Genomic DNA, 20,834 nt, shown 5'->3' on the forward strand with positions numbered 1-20,834 from the left:
TCATAATTTCATATTATGTTTCTTGTGAATATTTTATTGTCTTTTTTACATAATTTAATACTGTTATGAAAATTTCATTTGTTAAAGGTATTTAGATTTGAAACCATGTTTCAACGCCAGGCGGAGTGTTTCAGACACCAGATCGTCTGCCTGTTTGTGAGATTTTATTTTGCATCACGCAGTTCGATACGTAGCCTGCATTTTTTTTTTTTTCATTCTTGTAAACGGTAACTGTAACTTTCACGCTTTGCCTTTTGCAGTATTGTGTTCTAAAGTTTGGGAAAATGAAGATCTTGGGCATCGACACATGTATTAGTTTGCGCTATGTGCTACCTTAAATATTTTTTCGCCTTTAAATATTATTACCTTATTTTTTCCTCATGCTGTTCTTTGCTATATAAGTTTACTGCCCAAACGTGGAATGAATTATTTTACTTTGCCTTGAATAAATTTCTTAGAATTATGAGCTAATATAAATATAGCGTGCCACAATGTATTTAAGTAGCGTTAATTAGCTAGTAATACATTATGATAGTAAACTGGTAATAAGTAAATTAGTAATAAATTATGATAGTTAAATTAATTAATAAATATACTATGTTTAATTAATAAATAAATTAATTGATATTTTGATAATAAACTATGTAATTTTTCTTTTATTTTTTTCTTGCCGATGTTTCGCTTTGTGTATGAATTTATGTTTTTGTCTGCTGCTGTTAAATCTATGAAAATGTTGGCAACGATAATAGCTAAAGTTACTTTAGGGTTAAAGTAATATATACTTTTGTCTGATGTTACGGGTCTTTTTGCTGTTGTGTCGCAGAGTGAAAACATACATATTGCCTTGTATTCCATGCTAAATACCTTGATACGAAGCATCTCAACTCTGTCCATTTTGCATTTTGTTTCTTCCCATCATCACGTCTATTCAGCTTTACCAAACACATTCACTACACACACTTGGAGGACACTATTTATTGTAAATAAACACAGCTTCCTTTCCTTTTGACTACACTCATGGACATAACTGTATTTTAGGAAATTTTCTTTTTCATTTCCTTTTCTTACTATAGGTTCTATTTTCCTTCTATTATTTTGGAGCATTTATTTTATATTTTATTTTATCCCACCTTTTCTTCATGGCCTTTCGGACTCGTATAAAATATACGAAGTTCCTTTTCACTCTCTTCTGAAATACGAAATTGCCCCCTTTCTATTATATAATTACCTTTTCTTCGCACCTAAGCTTGATTTTTCGCCTATCGTTGCAGAAAGTCTTAGCGGGCGCAAAACAAGACATTTGTTTACTTTGGCTGTCTGTGTAAAGTTGAAACAGCTGAATAAAAAGTTCAAAATTGACAGTCTTCTCGCAAATGTTGAATTCTTAATGTTTATTATTTTAAATTTAGGATACCGCGACCCAGCAGAACTTCTATTACTAATTTTCAGTAACTTCTTAAATGCTTGAAAATACTTAGTGTGAATAGAACTGTTTAAACACAGTAAGAAGAACAATGGGAATGAATATTGAGTTAAATTAACCCACAGTGTCTACTTTACAAGGAATTAAACACATTTTACCGCTGTCTTTTAGCTTTTCATCAATTCCAAGTATGCCTGATAATTTTCTTAAATCGTGCATTTTATAACATTTTTAATTGATGGTTTTTCCATTACATATTTATGGATGAAATAATAATATTCGTAAGGCAAAAAGCTGCGCCAAATTTTCACGTACTGAGATACATTAACTTATAGTGTTTATTTTACAAGGAATCAGAAAATTGACTAATGTCTTTTATCTTCGTATCAGTTCCAAATGTACTTGATAATTTTCTTAAACCCGTATTTTATAAATTTTGAATTGATAGTTTGTCCATTACATATTTTTGGATTTGAAATAATGTTCGCAAGGCATAAGTCTGCGCCAAACATTCACTCCCTTATTTGTGTCTAAATGTTTCCTAAAAGTTCAAAAAGATGACGTCCTCAAAGTTGAAAAAAGATAAAAGTGTCTAGAGCTCTTTACATTTTTTCAAACAATTCCTATTGTTAGCGATTTAATAATTAATTAATTAACTTCTTATCTTTCAGTAATTTGATAATGTTTAGTAAAACTAGAGTCTTAGATGTTAAAAATGATGCACTTTAATTAGGGGTAACAGATTATTATTTGTTAATTTATTAATTTCCTTACAGATCTTACAGCACAGATCTAATAGCCGTTTTGCTGAAGTAGGCAACCATGAAATCTATCCCATGAATCTCCACGGAAGAAGCGGAAGCAAAACAACATTAATTTCACGCGACAGTAAGAAAAAGAACCCAAGACCTCATTTGTCAACGTAAACTACCTTTTCGCTGCCATGATAACACCTGTTGAGAACATTTATGTCGCCGAAAAAATGTCTTATCCCCTTCGATTATAGTTCTTTGGCAGCGGCGACGGAAGAAAACGAGAGTTTGATGACGTGGCCAAAATTTCATCCGGGTATTGAAGAACCGGAAGGACGTCACACGACAGGCTGGGAATGATCCAGTTTAAGAATCATCATACTGTCATCAGATATGGGATCATGAAGAAAAATTGCTGGCATTTATTGGGCGAAAAGAGCTTTGAAAACGAAAAGGTATATAAAAATAGCTTTATATATTTTTATATTTTATTTTCAGAATAGAATATAAATTTGCAGTATATGCGACATCCTTTAAACTTTCTCTGATTGTAAGCGCGATTTTTCAGACGTAAAGACGCTTATAAACGATGATTCCGAAGAAATTTTCCTTTTTTTGTTCGAAGTGTTGTTTACCATGCGCACAAATAACGTTTTCATAAATAAAATTGTTGCACTAAATTAGCGTATGAAATGGAGGTATCTATGAAAAAATAATTCTCGGTAAAAATTGGTGGTGTAGAAAATGATAACGAATTATTGCTAAAAACGATCTGGAATCATAAATGCAAATATGAAGATTCTGTTGTGACACGTGACGTTTCGGACTAAATATTAAGCTTTTGAACATTTAATTATGTGACTTACAGGATTTCGTTTTTCAAATAACTATAATAAAAAAAAACACTAAAGTGTTCTCTTAACTTCGTAAATGTAAGGAGTTCCTTTTTTCAGTTGAAATAAGATTTTAACATAAAAGTTTCAAGCCATAATGTGGTTGAATGAAAGGAAAGAAACAGAGGTGTAGTAGAATCAAAAACGCTTATTGCTGAAAAATTATTCCAGCACTGTGTTTAACATCAGTTTAGGTTATTGTCTTCACATATATAAGTACATCTGAACTTATAAGGTATTTCTCCTGCCTTCTTGGCATGCCTTTGTTTTGTGGTTTTCTGCACGCTGGGCACGTATTCCAGAGGTTCGACTCCCGGAAAAGGCGTTGCATATTTTTCATCTTGCATACTTCCAAAAAATATCTAATGGCTCTACAGTGGCGCCCAAACTGAAAGATTGTTGGATGATGATTCTCCACACCCACGATTTGGAGACTGTGTCCCCTAAAAACCCCAGTCGCCCTTTAAAAGGGGGAGTATATAAGGTATTTCTCCCGCCTTCGTGGCATGCCTTCATGGTGTGGTGATCTGTACGCTGATCGCGTATTCCAGAGGTCCGCAGTTCGATTTCCGGCGAAGGCGTTGCATATTTTTCATCTTGCCTGCTTCCAAAAGAATCCCTAATGTCTCTATAAACTTACAGTGGAACTGAGTTACATAAATCGAACACTGTAAATGCTTTTTATTAACGCGACGAATTTAACTCCAAAAGTAAACGTTGGCTACTAACTAGATGGCAGCACCTCATGATGCTTAAAGCTTCATGAAAAGAATAATTTTTATGTTAAATCCAGAATAAATACAAAATTAAAGACAAATACGAAACTACAGAGATACAGAATACAGAGATAAAGATACAGAAATACTGATTTTACCAATAGTTTCAGATTACACAGGAGGCATAAAACTGGCGATTTGATTTAACATTTCCAAAAACATTTAAGACTTTTTTATGCAACCTGTACAACATAAATTGAGGTAGGAATCAAAAACAGGTGCTGCTAGGGCCGCACTGACGTTTATTTCCCCATTTTGCGCATAGAAAGTCTGGATCAGGATCAACAAAGTTATATTTATGGTTAACTTTTAGGTATTCATATCCGGCAACTACCAATTCACCCACTTAAAGAATTGAAAATTTAGGACAGAAAGTTCCTGGCTCCTATAGACTGATGTTCATTCTGTTTGCAATGATGCCTTTGCACAATGATGCCTTTGCACAATGATGCCTTTGCACAATATTCACGATCTGATATAAACCACCCAATTTGGCGCTCTGGATGCACATTTGGAGACTGGCACAGAATTGACGGAAAAGCAATATTATACCGTAAATGAAAAATATCTGTATGGCACAATGTCTTACCAAATTTCATAGCTCAGTTTAGTCTATCTTATCTATATTCATTACACTTTTATTAATTTACACATGAGAAAGATAATTGAATGAGTTACAACCACAACTTCAATAGCTCGTAACTTTAATTGAATTATATTAAAAATATATACTGTTTTAAAATTGAAAGTTAGGTTCGCCTTAGTAGCTAGTATTGTTTGCACAATGTAAGTTGAAATACTGCTACTAGAACAATTGCAAGTCGAAACGGTTACTGGTACAATTCTTTTATTTTTATTAAAGCACTCAATTTATTCATTAAATTCATGTAAAACAATTCGATAGATAATTACACATATCATATACTATCATATATTTAGAATACATAAATCATAAATTGTCATACATTTTTAATGCATCAAATGTACATAATATGACATATACTGTGATAGTTAATACATTAATCATATATTCTCATATACTTTTAATACATAAATCGCCTGCTTCCAAACTTCCATTACTATCGCCATCATTTTCAGTACATAAATCATATGCTATCATAGTTTATTATAGTTTATCGCAGTCACCAACTTATTTAAGAATTTTTGTCAAATGTAATTATTTCCATATGTACGCGTCACATAACTTAATTTTTATTACGGCCAGCGTTTAATTTTTTAATTTTGTGAATTCTCGTTAAATGTATATGGATTGTTTAAATTTTCAACAGTTTAAACTTTCAAATAGATTTTCAGATTTGCTAGATTCAATATTTTTTCTACTTTTCACCCACTTAGGTTTTGGATACCAAGTAATTTGCAAAGCACATAGACCAAGTTTAAATGAAAATATAAGAAATACAGTTTTATTTATATTTGTTTATAAAACAAAAAATTGCATTGTTATAGATTTCTCAAAAGGGTGTAGCGTTAGACATCACCTTAGAGATAAAGATGGAACTGTTCTACTATAACTATGCTGAGCAACTTATTCCTGGTGACACAGGAATTCCTCTCCGGTTTAGATATACATTTACTCCAGTATCATACGATACGTTCTTGACTATTTATTTCCTTGAATAAAACAGCACCGACACTCTCATTGCTCGCATTTGTGTCAAGAATAAATGGCTCATAGAAATATATTATTAATATTATATGATTAATGTATTAACTATCACAGTTTGTCGAGCTGAGGATACGTCAGGATTGTCGCAAATATTAAAGCTCCTTATAAATATAAATCGTCACATTCGTTTGACCACAAGAACCTTTGCAAGCTCACTGTGAGTCTGTAATGGTGTCTTGCCATGGAAGAAAAGACTTTCGCGTGTCTCATATAGTAGATGCAAAGCCGAAGGAAATTTCTCAGGTGATGGACATTTATGCGGCGTTTACAATCTTCAAGTGTTCACATTTTGTTTCGATCCGTATTTACACCTTCGGTAGAAATGACGTGTCCTAGGTCACTCATTTAATGTCAGAACAATTTATATTTGACAGGACTTGGCTTTAAATTGGGTTCCTACAATTTCTAAAACACCTTGCTAATATTTTCTAAATGCTCTTCAAAGCTTTTCCCTACGGTGACCATGTCATCCAGGTATATCATGCATGCTTCGTAGGAAAGACCTCTCGGGGCGGTCTTCATGAGGCTTCCAAATGTCGCAGCCCCATTTCATGATCCAAACGCTTCAGTCTGAATTTCCTGTCCGGTAGTAAATGCCATTATTTCTGCGCCATTATAGATGCATCTACGCTTTCCATCACACATACCTGTAGATAGCTTTAGAGTGGATCGAGTAAGCATGGGTATGAATTTAAAGCCGTAACAATCGTTTCCGGCTATCACTATCAATTCCATTGCTGTCATCTTCGTTTTCGGCAGCAAAAGCTTTGTCATCGATTGGTTTTTCTATAACAGATATTTTTTCTTAGATTTATTGTTCGACAGCAGAAACTGTTTTCTAAAACTTTATTTCCAACCATGTCTATTCTGCTTCTCATTGCTTCGCATTTGATTTTATAATGGCAGAATTTTTTCTTCTCATTTAGACAAGCAGAGCGTATCCAATTGTGAATATAAATTTTAGGAATTTTAAACTTAAGATAGTTAATTATTAAAACCGTCAGTATGTTAATTAAGTTCTGAATTTCTCCTGACCTACTTAAATTCTTAAATTTTTTCTTGAACTCATTTGATCACCCATCCATCTTTCTTGACCCGCTTTCATTTCGTCTTTAACGGACTTGACGGCCCTTTCTATCTCTTTCTTGGAACGCAGCAAACGCTGTCTCCAACTATCTTAGTTACTCATCCATCACTTTGTGCATTGGTATTGAACCCCACTCCTGACACCAAACATTGTTAATTGCGTATGGGACCATAAACTATTGAATTCATACAGAATTGTTTAAAGGATGATGAAATTTATATTTCCAGAAACACTTTACAGTTCTGGACCATTTCACACTAAGGTACTTATAAATCTCTCTTCTGTACGAGATAGCATAATTAGGCGTTACCATTTCAAACTAATAAGCATGCTGAACACAAGTCAATGCAAGATGCATAGAAAAGCGAAACCTCGCACGTTGATCTCTAGATACTCTAAACTCTAAATACTCTGAAACTGAAAACTTATGCTCCCTCGGGTCTTACATTGTTTTCGCTCGTCCAGCAGAGAAATTTTCAGCAGCTTCGATTTCTCGAAATGCGTGGAAGGCATATACAGTTGTAATTACATAAGGCCGGTTACAGTTACATTTACACAGAGATAGGATAAAAATGTCGGCAACTGGTCTCCAAGTTTCGTGACTTTTGATGATTTCTTGTAAAATTTGGCAACAAAATTTAGTTACCAAATTATCGCCAGCTTGGCGCTATCCTCCCTAAGGACATAGCCATTTACCTCAATGTTAAATTGATTTCCCCCTCTACCTATATTTTTCCTGCGATGCTTCATATTCTAAGGCTTTTCATACTACTTATACAAGACATACTACAATTTACTTATAATTTCGCTAAGCTCATTTACTACAATTCTTACAATTAAAGTACATAAAATTCATAACAATATTATTAAAAAAACTTTTAATGACCTTACAATTTTTTTTTCAAATGAAATTAAAACTTGTGTTTTTGCACTTATTTTGTATTGTTTCAAGAATGTTTTTGTGATTTTCTAGATATAATTCAAATAAATGGCTATGTTGTTGAAAATTTTAGGCCAAAGAAATTTTAAAATTTTAATAAGGCCAAAGAATTTTAAATTATTTATTACATAATTTTATTTTTTAATATTACTTTTTAGCTCTTTTCACTTTTCATTTGTATTCATTTTGTTTACCATATTTTGATTTAATTATTATCGCTTGAATATTTGATTAAATTAATTAACATACTGAGCGATTTTAATAATTAATTATCTTAAGTTTAAAATTCCTAAAATTTATATTCACAATTGGATACCCTCTACTGAAGGCATATTTTGCTGTTTCCACTTCACCTGAAATTAATTTTATAGACAACTTAGATTATATAATTTCAGAACTTATTGAGGATTATTAATTAGAGGTATCTGAATTACAAGCAAGTGATCTGCTTAAATGGATTTAATATGCTTAACTTTGCATTTAGTTGAATAGTGACTTTCAAACCAGATGTACCAACTCAGAACCTCTAAAAGGAATTAATTGCTGTTGGGCTTTTTCACGTCTGGGAATAAATTTCCGATTGAAGTGAAAACTTGAACTGATGATGGTATGTAGTGATCTAGAATTACTGCCACATAATATGTTCTATTATGTTTTCCTCCGTTATATGTTTAAGCCACTGTGCTTAAATAAAATTGATGGAATTAGCCTCTGAGATGTTTATAAGTACACTTCAGTATCACAATATGCTAAGTGTCTTTAATCCGCGAAATTTGGAAGAAAATGGGATAAGATGCAACGTTTTCGCGTAAGAATTTAGCCCTGATAAAGTAACAGCAAACTACGATGCAAGCATTTTCAATGTCAATATCAAACCTCACTTAAAAAACTTTTAAGACATAGACAATAGCGAATCACATTTGGTGGTTCGGTGAAATTTTGAGTGAAACAGAGGCCAAATGAGTCTCAAATAGAGTTTAATGTGACTACTACTTTGAGACAAAGATAAAACAAGTTGCTTTTTAAAGATAATTTTTATGGAAGAGATTTTCTCATCTAAATAAAAACATCTTTCTTATCATTTTATAATAATACCGCCCATTCTGCTCTGTACACTCTCTAATATTATGTTTACTTTTTTTTATTATATTTAACATCCATTGGCTTTGCGTTAAGAATTTGTGAACAAAGTACTGTTGCAAAGTTTAAACAAGAAATCATCTCTGATTCAGGAAGGAATTAATATACTTTATATTTATTTCTAAGGTGAAAATTGCTTCGGCTTACGAATATTTCGATTGATGAATAGTCTTTCTAAAACGACGTATACTTGTGAACTGGTTTCATGAAATATTGATCCAGGATTTTGAAATAGAGCCCAAAATATTGTCTGATGTATGTTTAGTTCGTTCAATTAAGGGATAATATTTAACATATGTTGCATAATAATCTCTGATTTCTTCAATTTGATGAATCACTCTTGAGTGATTGCACTAAACTCTCCGAAATGCATAGGATTAATGTAAAATGAAGGCTGAGCTGAAATTCAATATGTGCTAGTTTCAGAAGTTTTAAGGTATATATTAAAAAGATATGTAAATATAATATGTTATATATGGTATATATAAAAGATGTATGAGATTATCCTCCTAACAGCCATATATTTGAGAAATTTTGCATATATATATATGTAGATATTCAGTTCTTCTACTATGTAAAATATGCATTGAAAGCTTTAAATGATTATTGACAAAGGATATTTAAACTAACACAAATTATCATTATGCTCAAATACTTGAAGTAATATTTGTACAGAATAAAATAACCTAAGTATACGTTTATCTTTCATTATTATGTTATTCTTAAACTTGGGGTCGCGGGAACCGCAGTAGGGGTTCGCCAAAAATTATAGCAGTTTTGATATTTCTTTAAGTTATTATAATAATTTTACTATTACGAAATATTTTTAGACAATTTATCTGAAAATAGATAAAAAATAAATCAATATAGACAAAGAAAAAAAAACGAAAACATTTCAACGCATTCTTTTTATAATATAAACGTTCATTTTCCTTACTTTACACGTCACTATATCATTTCGTCTGTTATTTAAAATTTTCACATTGTTCTGTGTCTTAAAATTAATGACCTAAAACTGCAATAGTATACTACAGTACAAGTAAAAAAATTGACAATTTCACTCACGCGTGTGTCGGATTTGGCAATACTTATGGGGTCCCACAAAATATTTGTAAATATTATGGGGTCCCACAAAATATTTGTAAATATTATGGGGTCCTGGGGGTTGCGAAAAAATCTCAGTGATAAAAAGGGGTCGTGACTGAAAAATGTTTAAGGAAACCTGATTTAAACCATTAGCATAAGCAGGAATTTTGAACACAAATATAAAAAGAATAAAATAAATGACAAAGTTCGAGTACTTAGTTTGACCAAAATCTCGTTAATTCCGCAGTTTACTAATACTGAAATTGAGCAATTTACTAATACAATAAAAAGGATTACTAGTGAGATTTGATATATGACGGAAATGAATATGCTTAATAAACTGAATCACAAAATGCATAAAATGTGGCAGTAGAAATGGGATACTATTGTAAATAAGCAATAGAGTTATATTAATTGCTCCGACGATCAAACAGTATTCCTTCTTACTAATTTTTTACTGTTTGGATTTAAAATTGAATAGGCCTTCATTCATGAGCTTTTAATCAGCAATAAATGCGTAACACGGAAAATTGTGAAAAGAAATAGCTGGTAACAAGAATGCTCAAATTCTTCTGTCTCATTTAGCTAGATAAAAAGGAAAGTGAAAATATTTGCTATTAGTCCCTGATGTCGAAATAATTGCTGTCTCGCTCATGTCAAGAGCGAGAGATAAATGGCTCTGTCTTCGACAAGAAGGTAACTCATTAATTCACTTCATATCAAAGAGGCTGCTGTGTTTTTTCCAAGAAATATTTGTACCTTCCAGTATAAGAGAAAATTAACTCGGAAAGCAGCTTCTATCATTTTTAATATTTGAATTTAAACTTTCATGACAATTTGTATTCACGCAAGGAAATATGGGATTTAAAAAGTTTTTTATTATATTTTAATGCCGCCACATTTCCAATTTTGTAAAATTTTCACGTTAAGCTTTAATAAATTGCTGCAGAATAGTATGATGGAATAAAATACATTTTGCTGCTAATGAGTTTATAATACGGTAAACTGTGTATTCATTCTATTATTTAATGAATCTCCCTATATTATTAAACGATGAAGAATGAGTTTGTATATACATGTATGTGTGTGTGTGTCTGCATAGACACTTAAGTATTAATTTTCAATTTATGATTACCTCCTAGGCAAAGAAATGCAAAACTATTTTGCAAACTGAAGTTAGTTGATATAGTTATTCATATATGTGTGTGTATATAGATACTTAATTTTTAATTTTCTGTCTATGATTATATCTTAGGAAAGAAATGCAAACCTATTTTGCAAACTGAAGTTAGGAAACGATAATACTAAAGAGGGCTGTGTTAAAAACTATAAAGAACGTGTAATAAACTTAAAGAAAAATTAAAAATCAATATTTGAAATGATATGCGTCAAAATCCTAAATTTCAAAAAAGAAAAAGTATAATACATACGTAAAATTAAGGTAGAACAGTACCTGCATAAAAAGTAAGTAAATTATTGTTGATTTCCTTGTTAAGTCAAACCCCAGATGAGGGTTGACTTAACAAGGAAAATATTTATATATATGTATGCATGTATGTTCCTAGCTTTGTGGGAAAAAACGGCTGAACCTAGAGCCATCAAATTTTGAACATAATGAGTCTTACCCTTGAACATGGGCATTTCAAAGCCTGAATATTTTTATTTATTTCATATTTTGTGCGAATTAAATAAAACTTTGATTAACAAACTCAGTGAATTTAAATAAAAGAATGCTTTTCCACTGTCCAATAAATATAGGGGTACCTTAATATATGTCCTTAATATGGTCAAAATCCTAGCACGTACACCAAACACACTTCTTCAGTAGGAAATAGAATGAAAAATATAATAAATCCGTTCAATATACGAAAATCCTATTGTTATTATTAAAACACTGTTAAATACTAAAACACAAATGCAGTGGATGAAATATGCACTGTAATTAAATAAAGCACCGCATATGTTTTACATAAGTGTTTTTCCGTTGTCCAGAATAAAAGCAAATTTTAAACATGCTCTAACGTCTCAGATATATGTTTGGCAATTGATTTCATACCTTTCGCGAGGTTAGCCGATTTAATATCATCTTTGCTTTTCACGTTCATAGACACCATTGGTACTAGGCATAAGGTACGCAATAGGTCTAAGTCCCCGATACGCATGCCATCAACAATTTCTTTTTTCACTTTTTAACAACTAATCAACTTAACAACAATCTGTTTCTTTACGGAAATCTAAAGCAAACGATTAGCAGGATAATGTTAAATTACATACAGCGAGAGTCACTTGACAACATCTAAACAACAAGAAAGTCTTAGATACACAGGAAGCGTGAAATGATTTGAGTCTAGTAAGAAATAAATACTGCTAAATAGTTAAAGTAATGCAGGAAGGTAGGGTGTGCTTTGCCACCTTACCTTCCTGCAATTTCATGACATTGTTACGCTTTCTCCTCTGCTTTTTTTCAAGTGGAAAATGAACGGAAATGTCAAGAAAAGGCTGGTAATTCTATCAGAAAGACCTCACTTTAATAGAAATTTACCAGGAAAAGATGCAATAGAAAAATTAAGTTCTATCATTTGCATCTCTTTGACGGTAATTTCTTTAAAGTTCTTTCTCTTTGACGGTAAAAGCTTTTCAGAAGAACCGCACGAACCACAAATAACAGAAACAGTATAGTAAATTACCCGTGCTGGGCTGGATTTCGTCATGGAAAATAGTTGAATGTTATATAAAGAGTGTATGGAAATTTGTACTTATTAGTTAAACATGTGTGGCAAATCCTCCATGAATTTCTCTCCATCACTGAAGTGGCTTATCTACTAAATACCCTGAACTTTACTAAATTAATTAAATTAAAATAGATTTAAAATGGTGAGGAATTTTTAAAACGAAAGAAAAAAAAAAGAAAGACTAATTTTGGCTGATTTTGAGATGAAAGGCTCCATTATCAACATTATCGAGGGGTATATTATCCGAAATTCAACTCACAAGTAGTTTGAGGGTGAAGATATAATGGAAAACAGAAAAGAACTATCCTGCATCAAGAAAATGCCTCTACTAACCGTGCCGCAACGGCATAAGTTGTTTTGATCGACAATCAATTCATCTCACTTCCTCATTCAGCTTATTCGCCCGACATGGTCCCATCAGATTTTCATTTGTTGAAGGAGGATGTCACTCTCACAAGGAATATTATGTCATTGAAGAGGTCACTCAGTAAAATGAGAATCAAGATAAATCATTATTTAAGATGATTGTAAATAAATTACACCACAGATTGCGTTAATAGATTGATGTAGGGCTGCTTAGGTAGAGAAATATTAATGAGAAACTGCAGCTCAAACACTCTCTTCAATATGAGGTTGAAAACATTTCACCCTTTATAATATACGTCCCTAAACACCAAACCTACAGTTGTACCTGTTTCAATCTCTGTATCCTTCTTCTGTTTTCCACAGTAAGCAGGACATTAAGTATTCAATACTAACTAAATGCTTTGCAGCGATATTGAGTAAATTCTTCAAAATAGGATTAAAAATTTGCATAAAAGAAAATTTACTAAAAAGATAGATATTGTTTTTATCAATAAGCAAATTTATAAAACAATATTTTTTACTTATTTTTAATCACCTGTCACAATCCTACAGTACTTCCTGGTCATGTTTGCAAGTCTTAACGTCATTTGGAAAAAAAATTAATTTATCGAATATTCCGAATCATAGATTCCGTTCAACGTGTTAAAGTGCGCTCAACTTATCAAACATTTTAAAGTAACAAAGTTCAAGTAATCGTAGTTATACTGCATGATTTCTTTATGTACTGCTATAGTAACTGGACTAATAGTACGTTTGAATACAGTATTCGCAATACTTATTTTAAATGCATACAACTTTAGCGGGAGAATCAATTTTTAATTTCCATAGGCAATGAGAAATCTTTAAAATATTATAGTTGCTTAGATATTTTTTTAACCTGTAGATGCTTTACGTACTTTCGAAACAGGATACATGAAAAATGAGCAATGAGTTCGGGACTCGAACCACGGATCTCTCGGACGCTCGCCGAGCGCGCTAACCACTAATGCTAACCACTACACCAAGCATGCATGCTCAGAAGGCGGGAGAAATACCTTATATACTTCCTCTTTTAAAGGGCAACTGGGGATTAGCGAACCCAGTTGCCAAATCATGGTGGTGAAAAATTTTACACCACCTTTTTTAGTTCGGGAGTCACTGTAAAGATATTAGGTTGTTTTGAAGCAGGATATACGAAAAATGAGCAAGGCCCTCGCCGGGACTTGAACCACAGTCTCTCGAATACGCGCCGAGCGTGCTAACCGTCACACCACGAAGGCATGCTAAGAAAGCGGGAGAAATACCTTATAAACTTACAATAATTCCGCAGTCTCAAAGAAATAAACCTTTAATAGTCAGTTCCTGCGAGAAACATGGTAAACGTAATTTAAAAATTAAATTACATCTTGCATATAAATTCTGGATTGATGAAATTTGATCACGTTATGAATCGTAGTATTTAGATTTTCCAATTAGTATTTAATTATTGCACTTTTATATAACATTCTCATTTTCGTTATTATGGAAAACGCATCAGTTGAGTTTTAATATTGCGAATAATTTACACTCGTACTCTCCCATTCATAAATGAAAGAATTTGTTACTCCCGAAGTCTTTCGAAATCATCCGGAACAACATTTTTTAATTTCCCATTTCTTTCACTCTCGAGATAACTTGAAATCGGATATGACTCTCCTTCGCTCGAAATAAACTGGCGAAACGAAAGACGATCATTTCTTACCAACTTACTCTTTCAAGAGGCCAGTCTTAACGTGATAAGCTATTTCGGTTGCCTAGGCGACGGGCAACATGTTGACGATTTTTCGGTCTGACTGGGTGAAGAAAGAAGGCCTCATTAAGAAGTACTGGCCGTCATAACAGTTTAGCCAATTTCCTTCTGGCAAGAGACTCTTGGACTGCAGTTTAAGATTCGTTTTTTTTTTCTGTAATTTAAAGCTTCAAGAACTTTTGATGAAACCTTATCAAACAAACTGTGTTTCTCTAAAGTTGAATAATGATATTAAAAATTTTATTTAAATCTCACAATCAATAAGGTGTCTCTTTCTTTTGTGAATTCTACATTGATATAGAAATGAATTTAGTAATAATTTAAGCAACTTAGCATATGTATATATAAAAGTGTAACAGATGATTATAATATTAATTTTTAAAATACGTAACAGCATTTTAATTGAAAGAATGTCATTATATTTGTATTTAATTTTATAGGGACCTAATTGTGTAATTTTAACTAAAATGCCCTTCAGACTCCAGTTGGCGAACAAAAGAGTTATCACTCCGACTAAAAACTAAATCCTTTGAAAGTTTAAATAACTTTTTTTTATCTAACGTGAATTTAAACAAAAGACACCACTTGTGCGCGGAAAGAAAACTCCCACACTTGCGAGTAGTAACATAATAAAGTTGAAATTACAAATTAAAAGTATCACACTACCAGCGAAGATTACATACATTTTGCCTAACTAAACTGAATCAAAATTTTAATGCTGTGTTTTAACGTTGGCTAGCAAAATGGCTAAAGCCGATATATTAACGGGCAGAACTGAGCAGAAGAAAACAAAGCTATAGAGCCGCCAGAAGCTCTGCCTCTAAATCATTCAAAACCATTACAGAAAAAGTTTAATCAAAAGTTTACTCTGCAACCTAATAACGTCTAACGGAGAACAGAAGTTCTAGTAAAGTTTCAAATCTTAATTAATAAAAAAATATCTTAAAATTTTAAATGCGTAATGATCAGTTGTATGTTTGCGTATTTTTAATGTACCAGTTTTAAACAATAGTCAGTTTTATTACTGGAAAGGCTTCATCGCTACAATTTTTAAGAACTTTATTTATTCCAGTGAACCGGATGAAATTACTGTTAAAAATTAAAAGAATGAAACTGTTGCCTAACTGCTTAACATTAATTAGCTTTCAAGAGCCGATCTTATAAAGGCCTACTATATAATTGATCAGTTTTAGAGGGAAAAGCTTCTTCCCAAGTTTTAACTTCTTTTTATTACATTTATTAATAAAGAACTAATATTTTATTGTTCACTTTAAAGTTAGGGGCTCGCTTTGGCTGTCAAAATCATTTTTGTAGCTAAATCTGATTGATTATTCACGCTTTGAGAAAGTTTGGTTGAAACTATTTCTGTTATATGAAATATCTGCCATAGGTTTTGCTAATATACAGGAACCCGAAAAAGACTTTGAATTTACAAAACACAGGGAAAATGCTACAGGATTCTGCTTTTAATTTTATCTGGGTGATTAAAAAATAAGATTTCAACTACGAAAAGCCAGAAATATTTAGAATAGTTTGCAGGGAGTATTGGCTACTTACAGAAAACTATGTAATTGGAAAAAGGGATAAGTTCGTAGAGCCATTAGGATCTTTTGTAGAGAACTTCGTGGAAAAGTTGAGTGAATTTTCACCAGGTAACGAACCTCCGTTTTCAGCATAGGTCACTGATTCAGTAACTCATAGAACTAGTGTCTATAGTTACATACGGAAAGGAATTGGTCACTATTTGGCTAACTGAAGCGACTTTTAATTTGATATCCACATCAAAGCTTTTATATTTAAAAAAAGGCCATATACTTGCTATTTGACACATTTGTCCAGAACGGCTGTAGAAGACGGCCATATAGCCGTCACATCGCCGAGAGCGTTGCCCAGAGTGTACAAAAGGAAGCGGCAGATTTTCACCAAGCAGCAAGAGGGTATAGTTATTTATATACTTATATGCTCTTTCCAGGATTCGATCTTGGGTTCAGAGCTATAGTAGTCGGCTCCTCTGTCTGCGTGCCCAACAGACCGACCCCTAGAATGAGATTAAGATAAGAAAAATTCATCAAGAAGGATTTTTAATTGCAGGACTAATGATGATATTAGTATTCATCAGCTTACAAAAGCTGCATTCAATCGGAAATATTTTAATTATCTATAGATTCACCTTACTTTTAATTTCCGTAATAACTTTTGTGGTATTATGAAGTCTGACGTCAATTATTTTGTTCATTTTCTCTGCTTCCTATAATGTGTTACTTTAAAAAAGGCACTTCAAAATCTTTTAGAACCTTTCCCATTTCCAAACGTAACACTTGTCATTGTAGAGCAGTTATTTTCTCCACCTCATTTGAGATTGTAATTCATCTCAGCTTTCATTAGTGGGAGTTTCACGACGCCAAACTTGATAAATTGAAATAAAGTGGAGAAAGGACAGTTAAGGGACTATGTCATCTGCTGCAACTGTCGTCATCATGGTTACGAGGCAAGCCAGGTGGAAAAATGAACCTACAATGCCTATTCTAGAGTAGAAGTCTATGGAAAGTTGTTTCTTACTATTAGAGATTAATCACTCGTAAATGATAGTTTATGTATTTTACACAGTTAAGATGTTTGAGTACACTATCCTCTATTCAGCACAGTTTTATAAAAGAATTGTAAGTAAGAATAACTGTGAAATCTTTATTTTTTAAGTTAGAGACTTTGCTTAAATGAAACGCAAATATAGAATAGAAATCAAAGCTTTCGGTCTTTACAAAGATTTAAATTGAAGTCTTGAAATAAAGAAATTTCAAGAGACTCATTCATAAGTCTTATATATACCTAGTCTTACCTATTAGGCAATAAAATAGCTGTAGTATATTCCAAAAGGAGAAAGTAATATGTTGAATAAGAAATGAAGCACAAGTATCACGCAAGTACAAAATCTTTTTAAGACTTCTGCACCAGAAAACCTCCATTTAGCTAGCACACAGGTAGAATCCATTCTCTACAATATGCATCGTTTGGCGCTCGTTTGTTATTCATGTTGCCAAGTTTCATTATGTAAAAATAAGACTAATTTACGATAAGTTAAACACGAAACTAGATTAGTCAAAGGTTAGTACAAACCTTAACTTTTAAATAAACTCGGAGAAATCAACATCATAAACTAAAATTTGTTGCTAGACCACATATGAACTTAAAAAATTAAACTGCTTCTGTATTTTAGACTCCCTACAAAAAAGCAGCATTGGTGTCTGCAATGCAAGTTATAGAAGCGAACAATTTTTAAAGTATTAAATAAAATATATTTACGTTCGAGCATGCTTTGTCGAACTTAATCAATACATCTTAAATTCGACTTACCTCTGGAAGGGCATTTTATTTTCTCTCAGTGAGTCTAGTGAGCGACTGAAATAGAGAGTGTCGATAGCATAATCACTAGACAGAAAAGCGAATTCAAGTAACTAATAATATAATTTGCATTTAACTTCACTAAGCTAGTTAAAAAAGCTAGTTATTCTTTTTTTAGTAAGTAGATTAATAGGCGTACATATGAGGCCTAAAACATGAGGAAGATGTCATTGTCATAAAAAAATCAGTATTAAAATTATAAATAGAAATAATATACATTAGAATCAATAATATCACTTGATTTAATGATTTAAAAGTGAGCCTTATTCTCTTGTATGAAGTTATTTATCAGAAGGCTATCCGTATACCTTACAGCTCAGTTTCTTACGTTATGCTATAGATTTTTATACTTTTGAAATGGCTGAATGAAGCGGAAGGGACGTAATCTGCAGGAAAGGATTTAAATGTGTCTATTAAATAAAATACTCTAACACGTTACTGAGCTAGAATGAGCACAAAGGTTAAATTTAGGTTTCCATTAGTTGTACAAGGAATCATTACATGCCAACGGGCATATGTTCAGACTGATAGGGTTTGAAAGAGCAGAACTCGAGCTACGAATCTTTCAATTGCTTGTTGGTTGTGATAATTACTTACACTAATGCATGCTATGAATGCATGGTGTTACGTCATTCATTTACATAATAATGGAAGCATATACGCCAGACAACAGAACTAATTAAAGACTGCATAATTTTCTCTGTTTTAATTTACAGCTCTTTATACTAAATAATTTAGAAAACCTGCTCTATCTCTAATGCAATGATACATTGTATTTATAAACTCAGAAACATACTTGAAATTACAGAGACAACAAGCTATTAGAAAAATTACAAATCTGATTCTTATATAGTTTGGAATAGAATAATATAAATATAGAATAATATAATGTTAACAAAATAATAACAAAACCAAAAGAGTATCTCTAGAAACCTGACCAAAAATTTAACAAAAGTCCCAAAAATAAACAATCTGAAAGTTTTCAGATTTTATATTACACCCAAAGGGTATTTGAGTTTTCATTTACACACACATACACGTTTAGAAAGCATTTGGGCTAACGTCCATTTCGACTAAAAATATTTAAAAACAGCACATCTTTAGAATTTTCCATAGACAGTCTCGCAATCTGGAAATAAAAATGTTTTATTTACTACAGTGTTGGCATTGCTCGCTTTGAAGTTGTTGAGATTTTTAATTAAAAATTCATTGAAGATTTAAAAAATATGAAATAAACAATACAACAAATTCCAAGTTCCAAGTTCCAAATTCCAAGTTCGGGCTTCCAGGTGCCTATGTTTGGATGGAGAACTATGTTATTCAAAATTTGGTGACTTTAGGTACCATTGTGTTTTCACAATGCTAGCAATATACATCCATTCATGCAAATTCTTCATTATTTATTTCTTTTAATATAATGCAGTATGATAATATTTGTGGCAACAATTTGAAAAGTGATACATCACTTGTAGTGAATCGACGCAAAATAAAAATACCGTTTGGAGACTAACAGCTGTTTTGAGCTAACGCTTCTTTGGGCACACAATAATAATAATAATAACTCCTTACAGAATTAAGAGCCATTTTTTGAATCAAATTCATGTATACCTTTTCTAGCAAAATTTCTATCTTTTTCTGAACGATTTTAGTCCCAGGCCATAGCTCGAGATATTAATTTAAAATTTTTTTAAACAATGCGTCTCGAAACTTATCTCTACATATAGTAAAAGAAAGAGTATGTCTGCGTGTATGTATTTCGTTCGTGCTTTTTTGCGCATAAACTAATAGACCCACGGCTACGAAATTTGGTACATAGGTGCATCTAGACAAGAGCCAGTGCACCTTTTTAAAAATTCAAATCAGGTTTTTTTTATTTTATCTTTTTTGGTGAAATCGCATCATTTTGAATAGTTCCATTCTTTTAGAAATGTGATTTTGGCAACAGTTTTTCATTCAATGCTTTGTATACTGGACTGCTGACCTGTTGAAAATATGAGATAAAATACTTTTCACTGTTTTTAAGATAATAAAAATTTTAGCACGATTTTTTTGGCAACGGGAAGTTGGTTAATTTATTTATTAGAATAATTAATATTTGTATTAAGACATATTGCTTATTTCATGCTGCCTATTTTCTTTTGATTTTTAGACACGCAACACACACTTCGCAATCTTCTTATTTTGACGAGCGCGTGTCTCGCGAGGCACAACGAGAAGAATTTCCTTTTTTTCCTCTCTCTCTCTTTATTAGCTAATGGCAAAGAGGTTTGTATATTTTGAATTATGTCATCCACAAAGCATAATTTTGATTGGTTATTGCTTTCTGATGATAGTTTTATTCTTTTAGAAATGTGGTTTTGGCAACAGGTTTTCATTCCTTGATTTGGATACTGGACTACTGACTGTTCTCTTGAAAATGTAAGATTTATTGTTTATTTCATTGTAATTTTTTATGATATTTTAATTATATAAAATGTTTTGCATGATTGTTTTAGGAAAACAGAGTTTTTGACTTCCTTTATACCGTTTGAATTCTTAAGATTTTGCAAATGGAAGTTTGTTAATTTATTTATTAGGATAATTAATATTTGTATTAAGGGATATTGCGTATTTCATCGTAATTATTTTAATATGTGATATATTTTTATTGAAATTTTTTTTTGATAAAGTTGTTCTGCAAAGTAAAATTCTGTGCAGGTTTTAAATTTAATGTTTGGTGTTCTCTTTAGGTATTTTTACGGTACATTTAAAAGCCAGACGAAGGCTGGCCGCTTAGCGGCTAGTA

At 32.0% G+C, this 20,834-nt stretch overlaps 1 long non-coding RNA gene across 1 annotated transcript; it reads left to right on the forward strand.

Annotated features, from left to right (window-relative positions):
- Positions 1 to 2,456: 2,456 nt before the first annotated feature.
- LOC118184651 (uncharacterized) lies at positions 2,457 to 20,467 on the forward strand. Its single transcript, XR_004757468.2, has 3 exons — positions 2,457 to 2,630; positions 20,199 to 20,314; positions 20,397 to 20,467. It is a non-coding gene; the product is annotated as an uncharacterized LOC118184651 (long non-coding RNA).
- Positions 20,468 to 20,834: the final 367 nt, after the last annotated feature.

The sequence above is a fragment of the Stegodyphus dumicola genome, chromosome 7 (assembly GCF_044657685.1).
Source record: "Stegodyphus dumicola isolate Sdum_Otavi_A_Nest chromosome 7, ASM4465768v1".
In the NCBI taxonomy this organism is placed as follows: Eukaryota; Metazoa; Arthropoda; class Arachnida; order Araneae; family Eresidae; genus Stegodyphus; species Stegodyphus dumicola.